This window comes from Chrysochloris asiatica, unplaced genomic scaffold, assembly GCF_000296735.1.
Source record: "Chrysochloris asiatica unplaced genomic scaffold, ChrAsi1.0 scaffold00005, whole genome shotgun sequence".
Classification (NCBI taxonomy): Eukaryota; Metazoa; Chordata; class Mammalia; order Afrosoricida; family Chrysochloridae; genus Chrysochloris; species Chrysochloris asiatica.
In genome coordinates, this window is record NW_006408523.1 from 23206496 (window position 1) to 23228981 (window position 22486).

Sequence of the window (22486 nt, forward strand, 5' to 3'; positions counted from 1 at the left end):
ATATCTTTTCGAGTTGGCTTTTGAAAATTTCTGTTCAATTCTTATGCTTCCTATTTCTTCCATTTACTTTAGTAGCTCTATACTGGAGAGCAAGTTTCAGAGTCTCTTCTGTCATCCATTTTTGTCTTTTAGCTCTTTCTTGTCTTCTTAATGACCTTTTGCTTTATTTCTGTATGATGCTCTATGTCATCCTACAAGTCTTCTGGTCTTCAATCTTTAGTATACAATGCGTCAAATACGTTCTTAAGATTATCTCTAAATTCATGTGAGATATATTCAAGGTCAAATTTTGACTCTTATGGACTTGTTTTAATTTTCTACACTTTCAGTCTGAACTTGCATAGGAGCAATTGATGATCTGTTTCACGGTCTACCCCAGCTTTGTTTTGACTGATGATAAGGAGCTTTTCCACCATCTCTTCTCACAGATATAGTCAGTGTGATTTCTGTGTATGTCTTCTGGTGAGGTCCATGTCTGTATTGTCTTTTATGTTGTTTAGCAAAGGTATTTGTAGTGAACAAGTAATTTGTCTTGCAAAATTCAATCATGTGATCTCCAGCATCATTTATATCACCAAGGCCCCATTTTCCACCTACTGATTCTTCCTCTATGTTTCCAGCTTTTGCATTCCAATCATCAGTAATTATCAATACATTTTCAGTGCATGTTTGAACAATTTTAGATATATGCTGTTGTTAAATGCTGACACAAGTCTATTGCAACTAATAATAAGTCTGTATAGGGTTTCTGAGGAGTTGGTGGGGGGTTTGAACCTTGTGGTTAGGAGTCCTCTGTTTATCCTGCAGTGTCACACTTGGACTATATATGTATATGTGGAGAGACAGGGAAAGAGAAATCATTATCTTAAAGAAATGGCTCACATGTTTGTAGAGGCTGGCAAGTCCCAAGTCTGCTCCTGTAAGATTTATAATCTCAGAAACTCTAGGAAGCAGTTTTACACTGTCCTACAGGATTACTATAAATAGAATCAACTAAATAACAGTGGGTGTGCTTGTTTTTATCTAAGTCAGACTAAAGAAGACACCTATGAAAATAGCCTAATTGTCAAGTACTTTATGCATGTGTTGATAGATGAAAGAAGGAGGAAAAGAGAGACTTTTCTTAGTGTAGTTGGCTGGTGGATGAAATGAATGATGTAATCAAGTACCCAGAGCACTATTTGTTTACATTTTTAGGAATGAAAAATTAGAACAATATGGCTCATGAATGAATGCCATTACACTGGTGACATTCTAGTAAAAGTTGTTTGTAAAGTTTAAATTCGATCAATTTAATATTTTAGGCTTTGTTGTTGCAGTCTTCTTATTTATTTGGGATTGAAATGCCCATTTTGAAATGTCAATAATGGTGATTTTGCAAAGTAGAACTCTTTCTTAGTGTTGCCACTTAGAAAAATTAAAATAAAAACATAAAAGACTAGCGTGTAAAATCCAAATGCCTGGAATGTGGACTATACACATTTTAATGATTCCAAACGCTGATTTTACCCCAACACAAACGTGTGTCCTGTTTTTCCAATGAATGTGGGGAAATTCCTAAAGCCCAGTTATTTTAACATTTATTTCAAATGAAAACAGAATGTTGTGTCGCTCACACTTTTTAAAATTCAGGGATGGCAACAGAGGCCATATAGTTCACGGTAACAATCCTCTTCCTCTATCTATAGGGAATACCATTGTATTACAGCGTCCTGAAAAATAATTAGCAAAGGTAAGGTGAATTTTAGAAATACTTAAAGGAATATCTACAGAGAAACAGCCTGTGTGAATACATTCATGTGTTTACACAGGGTAGGGGAAAGATTGAAAGAAAGTAAAATCATTTTGAAAAATCTGGTTTCAGGTACTTAGGAAGGAGTCCACTGGAGAATATTTCAACAGCCCACAGCCCACCCTATGTGAGTGGGACTTGAAGAGGGAAGGGGAGGGGTCAGGAATGACCTCTCTGTCCAAACGGTTAGTTGGATTCCAGGGTAGGCTTAGTGTACTCAGTGAGCTTTGAGGTCCAACACACAGCTTGAAGGACACGTCTGGGGGCCCCCAGACCGTGCCATCGAGTGATAAGTGGGTGAGAGGAGTGGCTTGTAGATTCCAAGAGGCAAACCTTGCAGGCCACCCCGGCCTGAAGTTAGGAGAATCCGAGATCCAGCCTCCGGCCTCGCCTTCACTGTGCCTCTGAAGTTGGTTACAAGGAATGCCTTGGCCCTCCAGGTTGGTGCAGTCCCTCACACACTGGTACCAGCCCCCTTGGGGCTCCTAGCTTCACGTTCCCCTCCGGCCTTTATATTTGTTGTTGCTAAATACTGTGGAGTCGTTTACAACTCATAGCCACCCTGCATAGGGTTTCCAAGGCTGTAAATATTTACAGGAGCAGAAAGCCTCACAGGAGCAGAAAGCCTCATGTTTCTCCCGCGGTACAGCTGGTAGTTTGGAACTGGGGACCTTGAGGTTAGCAGCCCTATTCGTAACCATAGTTTCATTAATTATGATATATTTATTTCTATTATTTTATTTTTGTCATCGTTATGCTTTTATTCTTGAACGAGTTTCAAAGGGACTTGTTTCCCGAGAATCATCTGGTCAGTCGCTGGAGGCGTATTGTCTTTGGCTGGTGCTCCTTGTTGGTCTGTGGGCTCCTGGGTATTGCATTGCAAGAACGGGAGCCACAAGCTCTTCTCCTGTTTCTGCTGTGCACACTTGTTCTTTGCTATTCTTCTCCAGTTGTTGCCGCTGCTTGGAGCAACCCCCTAAGTGAAGTCTGCACCCTGTTTTGTCCACATGTTTGCACAAAAAAGCATCAGAATCGCAGGCTATGCAGAGGCGTTGTTGAACTCAAAGCTTATATAGCTGTTTGGTTTTGGATACAGTCTAGGACATACATGTTACCATCTTTTCATGTTACAGCCTTTAATTGGGCGATACCAATAAACCTTTGACACTCATTTTCTTTCAGTAGCTAATCAAAGCCATGCACGTCTCCTGGAGGACGCACCAGAAATGGCACCATCTTTCCTGCTAATTTGAGTAGTTGTTTTCTAGATTCTTTTTCTCTCTAATTGCAATTGGTAGCTGTAGGGTACGAATTTTGTTGTTGCTAAGTGCCAGCTAGTCGATTCCCACTCATAGCACCCTGTTTAAGTCCTCCAGGGAGTGGCTGGTGAGTTCGAACCATTAACCTTGCGGTTCAAATGACTTTGCAGTCTGGCCCTTTAACTGAAGTAAAGTTATTTTTCCATGTTGACTTTAGCAATTTAGACTTCCACCTGGTAAGACCTTTAATGTTTCAAAACAGCCCAGGTCTGTATACGCCCTGCCGTTGAGTCTAGTCCATTCCAACTCGTTGTGACCCTGTGGGTTAGAGTTTAACTGCCTACAGGCTTTCCAAGACTGTAAATCTTCATTGAAGTAGGCAGTTTCATCTTTCTCCCGAAGAGCTTCAAGTGGGTTTGAACCACCAACCTTGCAGTCAGCAGCCCAATGCTTAACCCATTGAGCTACTAGGACTCCTTACAGACACTATAGTCACCCAAACCTGCTGCCATCAAGTTCATTCTGACTTAAAGTGACTCTTTGTAGGATTTCCGTGAATGTAAATCTGTATAGGAGATGATAGCCTCATACTTTACCCACGAAGCTGCTTAGAAGGTTTGAACTTACGACCTTGCAGTTAGCAGCCTAACCCCTAACCCACAATGCTGACAGCGATTCTTTAAGACATGTATAGATTTATCTAAGCTCTGAATTGCTGTTTAATAGTTGCATTGGAAGAAGCTTGATGCTCATTTTCTTTAAATCTTGCATTCCCCATAAGTAAAGGAGATCCAGGAAATATTTAATATTCCATTTAAGATACTTATGTAGCTATCCTAAGATATGATGTTAAATAAGGAAAATTGTGTAGAGGACCTGAAAAAACACAAAAATGAATGTGCCCTATTCTTCCTAGTTGTTTGAAGTGAATTGCTCATTGTGAAGGGTAAGTTCTCAGACCAGACGGTATATTTTATGTACAATATCATACCCCAAAGACATTTTGTCCTTATTTTGTAATGACTGTAAATTAGGGTCGACTACAGAATTTTCTGGTAAAACCTTTTTATTATTTCTATCATTATTTTTCTTTGGTGTTATAAGACTATTTGTTGTTGCTGTTAAGTGCTGTAGAGTCGGTTCTGACTAATAGCGACCCTGTATAGGGTTTCCAAGGAGCAGCTGGTGAGCTTAAACCGCCAACCTTGCAATTCAAACCAACTTTTCAGTCCAGCGCATTACCCCAGAGCTCCCCACCAGGACTATTAGACAGTTAATATTTTAAAGTTTCTTGAAATAGTGCTTCTTCTGTGAATTACTTTTGATATTTTGTGCATTATGAAATGAACCTATGTGCAAGTTTTACATTTTTAAATAAGATAGCATTTCTTTCTTCATTACGCCAAATTATATCACTGAAATACTTTTTACATGTGTGAGACACAGTGACATATTTGTTGTTGTTAGGTGCCATGGAGTTGAGTCTCTATAGGGTTTCGAGGCTGTAAATCTTTTCTGGAGCAGAAAGTCTAATTGCTCTCCCACAGAGCAGCTGGTGGGGTCTAACTGTGGACGTTGTGCTTCCTAGTTAGATCAGTGATTATTCTACAGATTTCACTGTATTCCTAAGGCTCAGTGATGATGTTTGCCAACTGTGAAAAAGACGTTTTACTCAAGTCTGTATTTAATTGACTTACTAAGTGCCTCTAAGGGTAGCTCTGGTAGCATAGTGGTTACGAATCGGGCTGTAAACCGCAAGGTCAGCAGTTCGAAACTACCAGCTGCTCCGTGGGAGAAAGATGAGGCTTTCTACTCCTGTAAAGATTTACACCCTCGGAAACCCTGTACAGGGTCGCTATGAGTCGGTTCCGACTCCACAGCACATAACAACAACAACAACAAGTGCCTCTAATTTCAAATTTTCAATACATTTTAGGCATATAGCATTTTTATTCCAAATTATATTTTCAATACTTATAGGTGATTTCAAGAACGTTTCAAAGACAATATTTTTTATGATCAGATTAATTATTACCTATGAAGAGATTATTTAATTCAATCATCTTAGTGCAAATATTTCATATGTATATATAAATCTAAAATTCAACATGATTATGCTGTAGATTTCTGCAACGTTTGAGATTAACCATGAAAAATAAATTAAGTTATTATATTTTAATATTTATTCACTTACACACATTCAACCAATAAATTTTGCTTTAGTTACCTACAAAAAATGTTTTATGTTCTTTCCATTCTTACCTTAAAAGAGCTCAGACTCTTGAATTATTCTGACAACTATAATATTCAACTGAAAGGGCAATTTGCAGTGTTATTAATGAGGCTTGTTTACACTTCTATTATTTATTAACTATGAACATTTTTATTTTGCATTTTGTTTTGTTCTGTACTAACACTTTAATGGTATAAAGGGAACATGTTATGTTTGGCAAGTATTTAGGGATTTACCATTTCTTTGCAAGACCCCCTGATCATTGTGACAATGATTCAAGACATAAAATTCTATTAAACAAGAGTTTTGTCCTTTAAAAGGAAAACAATGGATTTACTACTAGTTTTCTTTTACTTGTAAATTCTGTCTTATATAGCATACACAGCTTGGTTATCCTAACGAATTCCAAAACTGTTAATTAGTTAAGAATGTTTTGATCTCCAATAGAAGGGTGAAGCATGTTGTACATATAAACTCAGCCTAAATGTTATTTGTTTTGTTTTGCTTATGCCCTCAAATAGGCTTGAACAAGAAAAAGCCTTTAAGAATTTCATTTTTATGGGTGATTCCAAAGAAAATGACTATTCATATCTGAATCTCCTTGTGCTTCCTAATCCGTATATTTCTCAGTGATCCACAACATGCATATTTTAAAATAATTTAAATTTACATACTTTAAAATAGTGTTAGGCAGCAAAAAAAGTGAGCTCTATATAATTTACCAAGAAATGATGGTATAGTTTATTTTGAAATATTATTTTTGTGTGTATCTGAACTAGTGTTGTTATTAGAACTCTTAATTTTATTTTCATATTTTAAAATTTTGCAAAATTTCTCAAGTGCTGTTAATGACAACAGATAATAGATGAAAAATTTGTTTGCCAAGAATGATCAGAACTGATATATCCAGAATAAGTGATAATTCTGAAGTCTAGATAAGTTAAACAAGAAAAAAAATTTTAAGATTAAAAAAAAAATGGGTTTGCATTAGACATAGGGTATGGTACTAAAGACATCAACTTTAAATTCTTGATGCCTTGGAAAACTTTACACAATACTAATTTTTGAGGGAATATATAATGTATTTGTTGTCATATTTTTCCAATTGCAAATATTTGAGTTTATCAGAAAACAAAAAAAGTTAAGTAAAAAGTTACATTTTTAGTTATGAGATCAGCAAAATCAAATTTAAAATTGTAGAAATTTGTAAAACATTTTAGATGATTAAAAAAGACATATCATCCAATAATAACAAATATATTAACATTTTATGTAGCTGAAAATTCATGTCAATTTGTAGGTAGGAATGGGACAAAATCGTTCGGGCCAGACGGGTTGAAAACATCACAGAAACCAAGCAGGGAGATAAATAAACAGCTGTCTTTCAAAAGATCCACCTATTCTTGATAAGTTTTTGCTTTGTTTTACTTGTGGCAAATATATATGTAGCAAAACAGCAATTTCAACGTTATTCATACGTACAATTCAGTGACATTAATTATACTTATGTTGTCCAACCATCGCCAGTATGTTTCCAAAAATTTCATCTCCTAAATAATGAGTCCCCTTTTTATCTTCATCATTTGTTTTTAGTGTGACCTTCTGAAGTATTTTCTTTTGCTCAGTGGCAATGGTCTTTGTTCTATTAAGTATATAGAAATTAAAAAATATTTAATATCCTCTGTCAGAGCCACTTTATAACCTGAAGCAACCATTCCATGATATACAATCTGGCTCTCCCTACTGGTACTGACATAACATTTGCAGGTTTACAGAAACACCAGAGAAAACTGTTTTTCGTGTGTTTACACAGAGTGATTTAAAAAAAAAATGTTTATTTAAAAAAATCCTTCCAAGAAAATCCCTTGTTAAAGACTACACGTTTAGACTCCCAGATTAAGAAAAAATACAAAAAGCAAAAAGTGATTTTAAGTATCTTCTAAAATTTGAATCTTGTTTTTTTCAATTTTGCTTTTGTTGCAAATTCCTTCAGGTATGATGTTTGTGCAGATTTGAAAGAAAAGTTATACTGTAAGAACGAAAGGGGACCAGCAAACAAAAAAATGTGTTTTTTTTCCCCTTTCATAACCATGGTCATTTATACAAAGGAAAATTCTGAATACAACACTTTTATAAATTCTTTCTGCTGCTGTGTACTGGATTATCAGAGACTTTAATAAAGTCGGTGGTTTCCGCTTCTTTTAAAAAATGTCAGCTGCTCTCAAGTAGCAATATGTAGTTTTATTGACTTATCCTTATCCTGTCTACCCTCTGGTGGTGGTATTTAGTAATAATGAAATAAAATAGTTACACAGTGAACCAATAGGGAAAGCTCAACAAACATCACATCCAAAGTGGAAAATGAGCTATTTAACAAGAAAAAGTCAATTGTACCCTAAATACTCAAAGAAGGATAAAAATCCCAAACCAAACAGCTTTAAGTTGATGGTTTCAGTTTGCTTAGAAAATGTCTAAATGATTCGGGAAGCATAGGATGTTATGTGTATTTGTGGTATTCAAACAAAATAGACTCTTCCTTTTATTATCCAAATATTTTAGGCAGATTTGTGGGCTTTGGTGAGGGGGCGGGGCTATATTTTCTATTTCATTGTTAATCCTCAGCCACAATTTAAATATTTATAGAGTGTGTTGACAGCAGAACTAAAAGTTTAAGTAAATTTGAAAGGCTACATGGATTAAGTGTAAGATTAATTACATAGTGTTAAAATTGATTGAAGCTAGTAAGAGCTCATTGACTCAGAGAAAATAGCAGCGATATTAGTACATAGCAAATCTTTAACGGCCATTTGTGAGTTGTTGAATTTTATCTTTGTGTGCTCTCTTAGATCTTTCTAGGCTTTGTTTTTGTTTTTTAAAATGGAGCCAGGGATGATTCTTTAAAATAAGGTTCATATATGTTAACAACCAGCTCTTGGAAAGTTTCTGCAATAGACACTGCCTTTGTGCAGAGGTAGTGTTAGGGGGGGTGTTGCTTTATAATAGTTACAGAAGAAGAGAAGTAGTGGTTATCTCAGAGAATTGCAAAAATGCCTAGATTTGCAGAGTGTAATCTAAATTTTTGCTGACGTACTCACTGGTAATTTGTAACTTGTTTCTGGGTACTAAGGTTCCAAGTCAGCTCGATTCTAGTTTCATGGTCAAAACCATGATGAATACTATAATGCTTGTTGTGGTGGTTGTTATTGTCAGGTGCCATCAAGTCGGAACCAACTCATAGTGACCCCGTGCACAGCAGAACGAAACAATGTCCGATCCTGGGCCAACCTCACTGCCGCCGCCACACTTGACGCCATCAATCATGCCACCTGGCCAATCCATCTCGTTGGGGGTCTTCCTCTTTTTCTCTGACCCTCCATCTTACCCAGCATGACATCCTTCTCCAGCCACTGTTCCCTCCTGACAATATGTCCAAAGTATGAGAGACGAAGTTTAGTCATCTTTGTCTCCAAGGAGCACTCTGGTTGCACTTCTTCCAAAACAGATCTATTGGTTCTTTTGGCAGTCCATGGCACTTTCAGTATTCTCCTCCAACACCACAACTCAAAGGCATCAATTCTTCTATGGTCTTCCTTATTCACTGTCCAGCTTTCACATGCATATGTTGAGGTTAAGTACCATGAAGTCTATTCCTACTCATCGTGATCCTGTATTGGGTTTCTGAAGAGCAACTGGTGGTGCTAGTTATAAAATTCTAAAAATTTAGATTGAATTCTCCCATATTCACTAGCTTTAGGACGCTAGGCCAGTCCTTAATGTCTTTGGGTCATACTTCCCTCATTGATAAATTTGGAATCGTTGTAGTGACTCCAACAGTCTCACAGGGTGACTCTGAGGATCAAAATGAGAGACTATGTCAGGATCTTCAGAAGTTCATGGAAAAATGGAATTAAACAATAATGTAATTTCTCCATAAACTTTTTTGAAGCCTACTCATATATCATTTTAGGAGTACTGGTGGTGCTGTAAGATAACCAATGTACTGCTAACCTCAAAGTTGATAGTTCAAACCCACCAGCCACTCTACAGGAGGTAGGTGAAACTTTCTGGTCCTGTAAAGTTTTAGAGCCTTGGAAACCTAACGTCACTGTAAATCAGAACTGACTTGATGGCACCTAACAACAACATACATACATTATTTTATACTTTTTTTTTTCATCAAATACTTCATTTTACTTTGTTAAACCATCAACATTCATGAAAGTGGCAGCCAAGAAATGAAAAGATATATTTTATACATTTTTTAAAACTATAGCGTGAAAAACATTTTTATATGAATTACCTGAAACCCTTTATATCTCTTTCTTTTCATTTCATCCTCTTCCTCCTGCTACAAATTAGTTTTCCAATGATAATATTTTTCCTAATTATCAAATCCAAGGTTCATACTAGCTTTTCTTTAAAAAAATTTTTTGTGTGTGAATTGAGTGAAGATTTACAGAGCAGATTCATTTTCCATTCTGCAAATCAAGCACAGTTTGTTTTATGCATTGATTGCAATCCCCACAACAAAACTTGTTTAATCTCACTTCCTCCCTTTGTTTCTGTTTCCATTCCTCCTTCTTTCTTAACCCTTCTGAACAGTGTCCTTGGGTGAAGCTTCCCTTTTGATCTCAAAAGGTTAATTATCCTAAGATGCGCATACCTCCCTAGTGTTAACTGTTCTCCTTATAGATCTGTTTTGTTTGGCGGAACACTGAGCCACGTGATCTGTTGTTGTTAAGTGCTATCGCATTGATTCTGACATATAGCGACCCTGTATAAGGTTTCTGAGGAGCAGCTGGTGAGCTTGAACCACCGACCTTGTGGTTCAAACTGATTTTGCAGTCCAGTGCATTAACTCACAGCTCCACACCTGGACTCCATGTGTTAGATAAACTCATTTCTAGACCTGAAAAGTGACCAAAGGCCATATCATTTGGGGTTCTACCACTATCTGATGAGTATGATATTTTTTAAAACCAGAGTAAAAATTTGGAAAATCTTCATTTCATCCTCAGGATTTGAGGTTTGTACAATGCCAACATATGGAAACATAAGATTTCCAATTCCATATCCTCATTAGTTAACAAATGAATGAAGGAGGAAAATTATTACATGCACACGGTTTCCTCTTTGGGAAAGAAACAACAACAACAACAACAACAAAAACAGACAAGAGGATAGTCAAGTAACATCCTGTTCCTAAGTCAGAATTTAACTAATCCTAGGACCCCAGATATATAACCATCTTCTAAGTTAATGTCTGTGGTGCTTTAGGATAAGCACGTGACTGCTAACTGCAGCTATTTCCCAGAAACTCTATATAGTGTTGCTATGAATTGGAACCAGCTCAATGGCACTTACTCCTCCATGGGAGAAATATCTGACAGTCTACTTCAGTAAAGATTATCGCTGTGAAAACAATATAGGGGAATTCTGTGTCCGAGAGGGTGGCTATGAATCAGAACCAGCTCAATGACAATGGATTTGGGTTTGGGTAAGATTAATAAGGAGTCCTGGTGTGGCGCTGTAGGCTAAACATTGGCCTATAAAGTCAGCGATTCAAATTCACAAGCTGCTTCTCAGAAATCCTGTATGGATCGCTATGAGTAGGAATGGACTCCACAGCACTTAGCAACAATAACAAGATTAATATTGTTTGTATTGTAAATGTAAGCTTTGCATTTCTTAAAACTGAGCTTTTGAGCTCCAGAAACTAATCTTAAAAAAGTAAATAAATTAACCTCCAGTCATGGCTGCCAGTCTTGGCCCTAGGGTATCTCAAGAGGTTGTAGTCACAGTGCTGTTGTTGCTCTTTACTTAATGTCTTGTTTAAGCTTCAGCTGCTGTCCCAATTCATCTCCGAAGTAGAGATCCACTGGGACCATCCTACAAATTGAGGCAAAAGCAAATCCCATCCAAACGTATTTTATCAATCTCAAACACAACATTTCATCCTAAATTTTATACTCGAATGTTGGATTTATAGGACGTTCCAAGCTTTCAAATGGGTTCTGTACCCAACATTCTTTTTATGTTATGTTTGAGACTCAGGACCTACATTCCTGTAGAAATGATGACATAAATGCCGTTATTAAATTTCTGGAATAGTTCACAGGAACAGTTCACTCATGCTCAAGTGAAAAAGTGAGCTTTCCCCCCTCCTTGATAGTAAGTCATACTTGCTTTTATATTCCAGCATTTTAAATATCAAGATTGATCTTAAAATTCATATGCGTGTTTAGTGTGTTGCTGCTGTTCCCAAAAAACTGTTAACACTGTAAACTAAGCCTCACATTAGAAGTATAGGTTTTATTGTTACCAGTCATTTTTGGGCAATCGATTTTCTTCCTTATTCAAGATATTTAACTACTTTCTCTGAATTTTCTCCCACAGAACATAAACACACCAGATTCCATCTACCTATGGAAAGAGAAAAATTCCTCATATTTTATGACTTCCCTCTTATCTTTGGTCTTCTGTTTTGTTCCTGTAAGTATACATCACACAGTTTCTTTTTTCCTATTTTCATAGGCAACTAAATGATAGCTTTAATAGTTTTCTTGTTTTTTTATACAGATTTAGCATATTTTAGAGTGTTAATTTCAAAGATCTAAAATGAATTGAACTGGATAACCCTTACATACCCAACTCACATCTAAATGTGATTTCAGTATGGATTGGCTACAACAATAAAAAAGAATCACATTCATATCTACTTTTTAAAAAATGTTTTATTGTGAATTATGTGATAGTTTACGTGGGAGAACATTAGCTTTACTTTCATCCTATCGTATATCATTTCATTGCCATGGTTATAATCCCCTCCATGCATCATCAACCAACCAAAGGCTATACACTACAAGCCTGCCCCCCAGTCATCAGCACACAGCCCCTCTCCCTCTCTGTGTCTAAAATCCCCAGATGCTCCATCGCTCCACATCATCATCTCTGCCTCCATCTCAAGCATCACTGCTTCTCTGGGTAGGGTCCCGCTCTCCACTCTTCTCTATTGATGGTCCCAGGGACCTCCACTCCTAGACTGCTAGTCAATCCCCTCCCTTGCTACAAAACATCTACCTTTACATTTCCAACCCACACAGTCAGTCCTGATAACAATTATTCACTATTGTATCACAAGAGACCCATCATATCTCTTTTCATCAGCCCCGCCTAGACAGATTGGATACTACTCAGTAGAGATTCTACCTTCCTCCACGTCCTCTGGATCTAGGTTCCCTCTTGAAAGCTTGTAAACAGTCACTTCTTGCCTTTGTACCCTCTCCCCCCCATTTTGGGTAGCCAATGTCCAAGTTGCCCATCCCTGTCTATTGTGTGTATGGAAGGGGTGGGAATGATCCCCGCTGTAAAGATTTGTTCCTTCTTTTGAGCTACTGCATCCATAGGTGTAGGTCAAGTTCATCCAATTGTATCAGATTACTCTTTTTTCCCTCTTCTTTCCATATATTCCAAAGAACTTTCAAGTAGTGGTTTATCTATAAGAACCTGTTGAGCAAGCTTCTGCTCTGACTCTTCTTTCAGATATTGCAAAGATTTAAAAGTAAGTCCACTTTTAGCATAGGTTCAGAAAATTCACCTCTTACTATGCATTCTAAGTAACAGTCAGGGAAGGACTCCTTTTCAACAGCCTGAAGGCCAGTCTCATAATTCACATTATCATCATGTAAGGCCCATGGTATATTAGCAGGTGTCTTTGCCTTTGGCACTTGGTGTGGCTTCACTTGGCTTGGCTTAGTCCCAATATGGGCCTCTCACCTATTCCTTTATGACAACTCTTCCTTGGTCTTTTCTTCAGTTGCTGGTTCATGTCGTCCTCCCTGCTTGCTCATTGGAGATTTATACAAGGATCTAGCTATCACTTATTAGGTAATAGTGCTCTGGCTAAGTGTTCTTCAGCAAGTACCTGCTATATTCAAAGATCTGAAAGAGAGGACCTCTTCTAAAGTCTTCACCATATACGTTCAGCATTTAGTACATTTAACCATGTTAGCACGACTGCTCTGGTATTTCCTTGCTTCTTTCTGCCAAAAATCACAAGCAAGGAACTGTTGAATATGATTTTGAGCTTTGTTTCATATTTTCCTCCCATTCTAATGTGACTCCTTTCAGATCACTGTTATTGCAGCATTGTGTATGTAACAGCAATTACCTTTATTACCTTTAGCTCTTGCTCTCCTCCCATTGTCTTCCCCTGCCTCCTTCAGTTCTTGCTGGCCTCCTATTATTGTATATTGTTTTCTCAATTACCCAGGTTAACACATGGCTATCCTCCAGCCAGTAATTTACTCTCTTTTTTCTTCCTAATCATGGAAACCATCAAAGAATGTTTCTTTTCGTATGAAATTATTTTCTGTAGTTTTAAAAATAGTAATCACATACAATATTTGTCCTTTTGCAAGTGACTTTTTAAACTCAGGATAATATCTTCCAGGTTCATATATGTTATAGAGTGTTTCATAGATTGATTGTTATTCTTTAGCATTGTGTAGTATTCCACTGTGTCAAGGTACCATAGTTCGCTTATCCATTCTTCCATTGATGGACAATTTAGATTGTTTCCATCATTTTGCTATTTATTGTGACTTGTATCTTGGCTCTTATTTCTCTAGGTTATTTACCAAAAAGTGGGATTACTGAGTCATGGTATTCCTGTTTCCAAATTTTTAAGGAAGCACCATACTGTTTTTCCACTGTGGTTGCATCATTTTACACTTCCAGTAGCAGTATAGGAGTGTTTCTGTCTCCACACCCTAACCAGCATCTGTTGTTTTCTGAACTTTGTTTTGTTATTAATACTGGGGTGGGATGCTGTCTCATTGTTATTTTAATTTGCATCTCTTACATGGCTAATGACAGCAGGCATTTCCTTGTAAGTTTGTTGGCAGCTTGAATGTCTTATTTTGTGAAGTATCTGTTCATATTCTGCAAAAGCAGCTTGTAGACCATGTCTGACTTCTGTCTTTACAAGTGGGAAGGAGAATCAAATTCAAAATCAGCCCAAGGCCAGTTCCTCTGAGGCTGAGTTCAGACATTCCTCCACCTGACAACTGCTTTACTCTCTTCTGACACCAACCATCGCTTCCATAGCGCCCTCTGTTTCACACAGAACTCATCAGTAATACTTGGGATCATGAGGTTTATTAGGGAAGTGAATAAGGTACAATTTAGGACCAGAAACAGCTTAGGATGTAGCAGTTCTCCAGTCAGGAATGCCTTGTCGCCCCCATACTGGAGGCCTGCCTTGGCCTTTGCCCTGCTAGGGTACATGCTGCAGTGCTCCTTTAGCTAGTCTGCAAAAATACCCAAAGGGCACATTCAGCCAGCCAGCCTCAGCTCTACTTTGTCCATGCGACTGGAAGTCCGTAACTGTTTGTTGGCTGCCTGAGTGTCTTATTTTGTGAAGTGTCTGTTTGTGTTTTCTGCCCATTTTAAAATTGTACCATTTGTCTTTTTGTTGTTGAGGGGTTAAAGTTTTCTCTAAATTTTAAGGACTAATCCTTTGTCCAAAAAGTTTTTTTTTTCCAGTTGTTGGGTTCGCTTTTTAATGTTTTGGTGAAATCTTCTCATGCACATAAGTGTCTAATTTTGAGAAGGTCCCAGTCATCTAGTTTATCTTGCTATTTGTGTATTTTCACTTATATTTGAGAGTGTTTTTATGCCAAGTATTGTTTTAAGTGCCATTGAGTTGATTCCCACCCATAGTGACCCTGTATATGGTTTCTGAGGAGTGATTGGTGAGCTTGAATTTCTGACCTTGTGGTTCAAATTGACTTTGTGGTCCAGCACATTAACACACAGTGCCTCTGAAACTGTCCTTTTTTGCTTCTATCTGTTCTGGAATTCCAATCACATGTAAGTTAGTCTTCTTGATGGTGTCTCATATAATTCTTAGACTTTCTTCATTCATTTCTTTTTATTCTTATTTCTTGTTGTTTCTCTTGTTTTTCTTGTAGAGTAGTACTGCGAGATTTGTCTTCAATTTCACTAATCCTGTCATTTAAATTCAATTCTACTCCAGTTCCAAAGCTGTATCTTCTTCAGGGAGTTTTTTTAGTTCTTTATTTTGGTCACTTTTTAAAAGCCACTCTATCTTATACTTCTTCTTGTGAAATGAAATTGTCTGTTGACTCTGTGATATTGTGTTGTTGTATTTATATTTAATTGGTGATTGTATATGTTGGTGTGTTCTTAGGTGCTTATTTATTACTTGTCTCCTGGGGGGTGGGGTATGATAGAGAATGGGAGTGTGTGTATAGTTCTTTTTGTTGTTCATGTAGTGCAGTTGAGAGCATGTTTGGTGGTGTTGGCCGCTGTCTGTTGTTGGTCAAATGTTATGTGAGTGGATCATGGTCTTCCCTGAGTGGGTGGGGATGCAGGAGGGATGCATGTGTCTGGGCCAAATGGGTACTGTTGTTGTCTCTTTCCAGGTGGGACAAGGAAAAATAAAGAGAGAAAAATAAACAACAGCAAAAAATAATAAAGAAAAAGCAAAACAAAGCAAGCAGGGGAAAACCAAGCAAACAACAGCAAGAGAACGGAAATTAATAACTAAAAAATAAAAGGAGATAGAAAAATAAAATCAAGGGAAGAGAAAAAAGGAAACACAATAAACAAAACTAATGGGACAAAGAAAGAGAAAAGAGAATAATGAAAAAAAATAAAGAAAAAGAAGAGAAGGCATAAAAGAAAAGAGAAAGAAGAAAAGAAAGGAAATATTAAATGAAAATCAGAGAAAGAATAAAAAAGAACAAGGGAAGGAAAAGAAGTGACTCAGCAAAAAAGAAGAAGAAGAGAAGCAGCAGCAGCAGCAAGGTACAGAAAGGAGAAAAATATGAGGACAGGACAACGGGTATTGATCAGTCTCTTCTGCTGGCCAAGAAGGCCATGAAAGCAGTGTGGGAAGACGGATGCCCAGTCCTAGATGTAGAGTTTCTATTGGCTTAAAAAATGTCCAGGTTCAGAGCACCTGCTATGGAAGCAGTTCCTATTGGCTCGGAGAATAGTTGTGGTTAGAGCACGTGTTCCTGGGAGGAGTTATCAAGGGTCCAGAAAGAAGCTGGAGCCTGGTTCTGACAGGAGATCCTTGCTGGCCAGCGCTATCTGGGGTCAGGGATCCTGTCAGGCCTTGAGCATTCTGCTGTTCTGAGGAGGAGGAAAGGTTGCACCTCCAGATGCAGGAGTGGTGTGCACTGGGCATCTGCTTCACAAAAAGGCACCTCTGACTACAGGTGGAGCAGGGGCTGTGATACAGGCCAAAGAGTAGGTGAGGATGGGAACTGTGTACTCTGGTCACAAGGAAGATGTGGGGAAAGGATCACACCTTCTGGTTGGAGTTCTCTGCCAGCAGAGCTGATTATCAGGTCTCTGTCCCATTCAAAAAAGCTGCCTGCAAAAGGTCAAAATCGCTGTGATGTGTCAGGTCAGTCAGCAAGTCACTTGCTCCACCAATCTCCTCTCTCACCACTTTTGTTCTGCTCCTAATCTTAGTTGGTGTTCAATCCACTTCTGTATCTATGCCTGTGAATCTCTGGGTTCCAGGATTATCATTTGGTTTCATTTGATCTCTCATGTCTTTGTTGTAGAGGGTCTGGGTCACATGTCTGATTAGTCTGCCATCTTCTATGATAACTTTCTTATGGTAGAGACCTTAATACTTTTTCTGTTGTTTGCTGTGCCAGGTATTTTGAGACTATGAACTAGGCAGACTATGCATTTTTCTCCCCTCAGAGTGAGCAAGTGTAAATTTAGTCAACAGAGGGAGTGGGAGGGACATTGCAGGAGGGAGGAAGTAACCTTTCCTGGTTTCTGTGTGTGGGTTTTACTTTTTCTTCCTCCGGCTGCATGCTCAGTCAGCAGTGCCAGCCTTTGAAGACATCCAGTGTTGCTCTGCTGGACAAGGCACCAAGGGTTACGCATAGACCTTGCCATGGACTTGTTGGTCCATCTGGTGTTGACACTGCATGTTCTACTGTGTGTGCCTTCAATGGTATCCCTACTTCTTCTACACACTCCCTGCTAGCTGCCATTCCTCTGCTCCCCTCCACCCCCCTTACAGGGCTATTTTCTCTTTACTAGTGACTGTGGATCTACTTTGGCCTTTCAGCACAGCCTTGTGGTTTTTGTTAGATGCCATCAAGTCTGTACCGACTCAGCAATTGTATGCACAACAGAATGAAACACTGCCCAGTTCTGCCAACATCACAATCGCAGCCTGTATCCCCCATAAACTGTTGTCATTGAATGGATTCATACATGTAGGGACCCTATAGGACAGAGTAGAACTGCTCCATAGGTTCCCAATATTGTAAATCTTTATGAGAGCAGACTGCCTCATCTTCCTTCCAGGAAGGAGCTGGTGGGTTTGAATAACCAGCCTCTTTGTTAGCAGTTGAGTGCTAACAATCATTGTGCTGCCAGGGCTACCAGCCTGCTTTCAGTGGGCTGCTGCAATCACACTCTCCAACTGATGCTGCACCTCAACTTTGAGAATGGGCTCCCCTACCAAGTTAATCTTTCTTTGTTACTCTCCCTCAAACTTAGGGTAACTGGTAGTGTTCTCTTTACATCTTTACAGAGACGTGCCTATCATAACTTAATCATTTATATTAAATAGTCACATTTGCAAATACTGTGTGATTTCTGTCTCCAAATTGTGCCCAGACAAAACATTTGCTGATAAACCTTACAGGTGGTTTCTGTGTGTGGGTTTTACTTTTTCTTCCTCCTGCTGCTGGCTCACTAGATAATCATATAAATAGTCTTCCATAGTTAGAAGTAATAATAGTTCATAGGTATTTTATTTTTCTTTTACCTATTCATTAACTTATAATAAGTCATAGTGTGAGCTTGTGCTTACTAGTGTCAAAGAATTCACATAATAGCAGTGGGCCCCAGCGATAAAATGGCATTGTTGTTGTTAAGTGCCTTCGAGTCGGTTCCGACCCATGGCGACCCTGTACAGGGTTTCCGAGGGTGTAAATCTTTACGGGAGTAGAAAGCCTCATCTTTCTCCCGCGGAGCGGCTGGTAGTTTCAAACCGCTGACCTTATGGTTCGCAGCCCGACTCGTAACCACTACGCTACCAGAGCATTAGTCCTGTGGATTTTGTTTTCAATCTTGTTCATATTTTGACTTTTGCCACAACCTAATTTCTATAACACAGTTTATAAAACAATCAGTAATTGTAATTATTACTTTTCAATCATTGAATTCTTAAGGTAGTGAAAGATCAAATATTTTTCTGTATAGTGTTACATAACTAGTAGACTATTTTTTGTTATTCAATACTTAACAATGTTTGCTGCCTCTGTGCTAAACTAGTATTTACTTTTGTGAGCATACATGTGCTGATCAAACATTCTTATTTTGACCAGAAGACTGCATGTTTCCATGCCTAAATCATATTATTAAACATTGCAGAGATGACAGGAAAATACTAAGACACACATTGATTTATTTGTTTCATGGATGAAGAAAAAAAAAGTGCTGAAATGAATTATTGCTGTTAGCTGTCATCTAATCAGCCCCTGGCTCATGATAACTCCATGTACAATGGGATCAGATCATTGAACTCCATATTTACTGGTGGATTTTTAGAAGAAGATCACCTGCTCCTTCTTCCTAGTCTGTTTTAGTCTGAAAACTCCACTGAAAATGTAAGATACACCCTGATTTTAGAGGCTGTAATATGTAAAAAAATTGGAACTTATGAAATTCTACTTAGCCTTGCTTTTATTTTTATTTTTTTTGTTTGAGGACCTTAAATATGCCATGAACTATCGTTTTGTGAAGTTTGATAGCAACCTGAGTTTCTTTCTCTTATGAGTTACTTGGTCTTCCTTCCATTTTCCCAGAAGGCTAGAAGTCTTTTTATATTTGCTTTTCCTTTGTTGTTGTTCTTAAGTGCTGTTGAGTTGGTTCTAACCCATAGCTACCCTGTATAGGGTTTCTGAGGGGCGACTGGTGAGCTTGAACCACCAACCTTGCAATTAAACCAACTTTACAGTGCAGTGCATTATTAACACACAGTGCCACACTGGTAATTTTCAAGACTTGTAATTTTACTTGAGCATGTATGTCTCAGTGGAGCTATCAGAGTAAGGCAGCTTGGGAAGGAAGGCCTAGAGATCTGTTTCTGAAACTCAGCCTTTGAAAACCATGTTGATCATGATGATCAGATCCTGTTGTTCATAGAGTTGCCGTAAGTTGTGGGCTAACTCAACAGTAGTTGACAACAACAAAAGTTCATTAGAAGTCATTTTCCAAGATGTGCCGTGTAATCTTTCCGTATATAATTCCAAGGCATCTTTTATTTCATGGAAGTTTTATTAGAGTTGTGTTATAATCCATGTATTATTTTACAATATCTTACATATATACTCTGCATCCTCATAGTTTATCTTCACTTCTATCACAGTCTTTAAAACCCTATGTCTTCATTTCTTCTTAATTTTAGAACAATTTCTCCTTCCCATAATCTATTTCTCTTGAAGCATTATCTCAAGTGATTTCTCATTTCATTGGTTCTCTTTCCCGATTCACATTTCTGAGTTATTCTTTATTCTTCTCTTTCCAAGTCTTCTCCCAGTCACCTCATTTCTGTGCTTTAAAATTTCTGATTTATGTTGTCCTTTCGTAACTTTGTCATTGCTTTCATTCTTTTGTTTTGTATTTAGACATTGTTGTTGTTGTTAAGTGCTTGGTTCGGACTCAAAGCAACCCTATATAGGGTTTTCAAGGATTGACTGGTGAGTTTGAACCACGGGTCTTGTAGTTCAAACTGACTTTGCGGTCCATAGCTTTATCCTACAGTGCCACACTAGGACTCCTGTTGTTGTTATGTGCCGTGGAGTCAGTTCTGACTCATAGCGACCCTGTACAGGGTTTCCTAGGCTGTGAATCTTTATGGGAGCAGAAAGCCTCATCTTTCTCTTGTGGAACAGCTAGTAGTTTCGAACTGTTGACCTTGCAGTTCGCAGCCCTATTTGTAACCACTACGCTACCAGAGTTAGGCGCCGCCAAGTCAGTTCCGACTCATAGTAAACTTAGCATAACAGAAGGAACCTCTGCTTGGTCCTGTGTCATCCTCACAATTGTTATTACTCTTGAGCTTCTTGCTGCTGACACTGTGCCAATCATGTTGAGGGGCTTCCTCTTCTTCACTGACCCTCCACTTTACCAAGCATAATGTTCTTCTCTAGGGACTGATCTTTCCTGATGCTATGTCCAAAGCTTGAGAGACCACATCTCGCCATCCTTGCTTCTAAGATGCATTCTGGCTATGTTTCTTCCAACACAGATTTGTTTGTTCTTCTTACAGCCAGGAGCTGACTAGATGGCAGCTAACAACTATGATTCATTTCAGCACTTTTTCTTTCTTCATCCATCAAATAAATAAATGTGTGTCTTGGTGTTTCCCTGTCATCTGCATAATGGTCAATTTTTTTTTATATCCTTCTACAATACCATAACTCAAATGCATCAGTATATATATATATTGATTGTAGACATATAATTCTGATCTTGATTCTCATATTTTTACAATACATTTTAATTGGGTTTGACCATAATGCTTTCCTGATGTTCTTTGTTTTTTGACATGACCTTTCCTCTCCCTTCCAAGAGGGTGGAGTGGGTTAAGATAGCTGTTATAGGGTGATATGTGTCATCCTAAATTATGTGTTGTGAACCCTAACCTGTATGCTTGTAGTTGGAATCCCATTTTGGAATAGGTAGTCTTTATTGTTTATTACTGAAGGAAGACATCCAAGGTGCATTGAAGGAATTGGCAAAGAACAAGGCACCAGTAATTAATGGAATAAAAGTTGAAATCTTTCAAGAAAGTGAGGCGGCACTGGAGGCACTCACTCATCTCTGCCAAGAAATTCGGAAGACAACTATTTGGCCAACTGATTGGAAGAGATCCGTATTTGTGCCAATTCCAAAGAGAGGTGACCCAACAGAATGTGGAAATCATCAGACAATGTATTTGATATCCCATGTGAGTAAAGTTTTACTAAAGGTAATACAAAAACGGCTGCAAGCATACATTGACAGAGAACTTCCAGAGGTTCAAGTTAGATTCAAAAGAGGACATGGAACGAGGGATATCATTGTTGATGTCTGATGGATCTTGGCTGAAAGCAGAGAATATTAGAAAGATGTTTACCTGTGTTTTGTTGACTATGCAAAGACTTTCAATTGTGTGGACCATGACAAGCTATAGACAATATTGCGAAGTATGAGTATTTCTGAACACTTAATTGTGCTCATGAGGAATCTGTACATGAACCAAGAAGCAGTTGTTCAAACAGAACATGGGGACACTAAATGGTTTAAAATTAAGAAAGGTGTGTGACAAGGTTGTATTCTTTCACCATATTTATTCAACCTGTATGCTGAGCATATAATCTGAGAAGCTGGGTTCTATGAAGGAAAATGTGACATCAGGATTGGAGGAAGACTCATTAACAACCTACGATATGCAGATGATACAACCTTGCTCGCTGAAAGTGAAGAGAACTTAAAACATTTACTGATGCATATCAAAGATGACAGCTTTCGGTATGGATTACATCTTAATGTAGAGAAAACAAAATCCTCATCACTGGATCAATAAACAACATTCTTATCATCAAAGAAAAGATTGAAGTTGTCAAGGACTTCATTCTCCTTGGATCAACTATCAACACTCATGGAAGCAGCAGTCAAGAAATCAAATGACGTATTGCATTAGGCAAATCTGCTGTACAAGACCTTTTAAAAATGTTGAAGAGCAAAGATGTCAGATTGAGGACTAAGGTGCTCCTGACCCAAGCCATGGTATTTTCAATAACCTCATATGCATTCGAAAGCTGGACAGTGAATAAAGAAGACAGTAGAAGAATTGATGCTTTTGTGTTATGGTGTTGGAGGAAAATATTGTAAGTGCTATGGGCTGCCAAAAGAACAAACAGATCTGTGTTGGAAGACGTGTAGCCAGAGTGCTCCTTGGTGGTCAGAATGGACAATTACAACTCTCATTCTTTGGATGTATTGTCGCTGGAGAAGGATATCATGTTTGATAAGGTGGAAGGTCTGATGAAAAGAAGAAGACCCCCAGCAAGATGGATTGACAAAATGGCAGCATCAATGGGCTTAAGCATGCCAACAATTGTGAGATTGGCCCAGGACCAGGTAGTG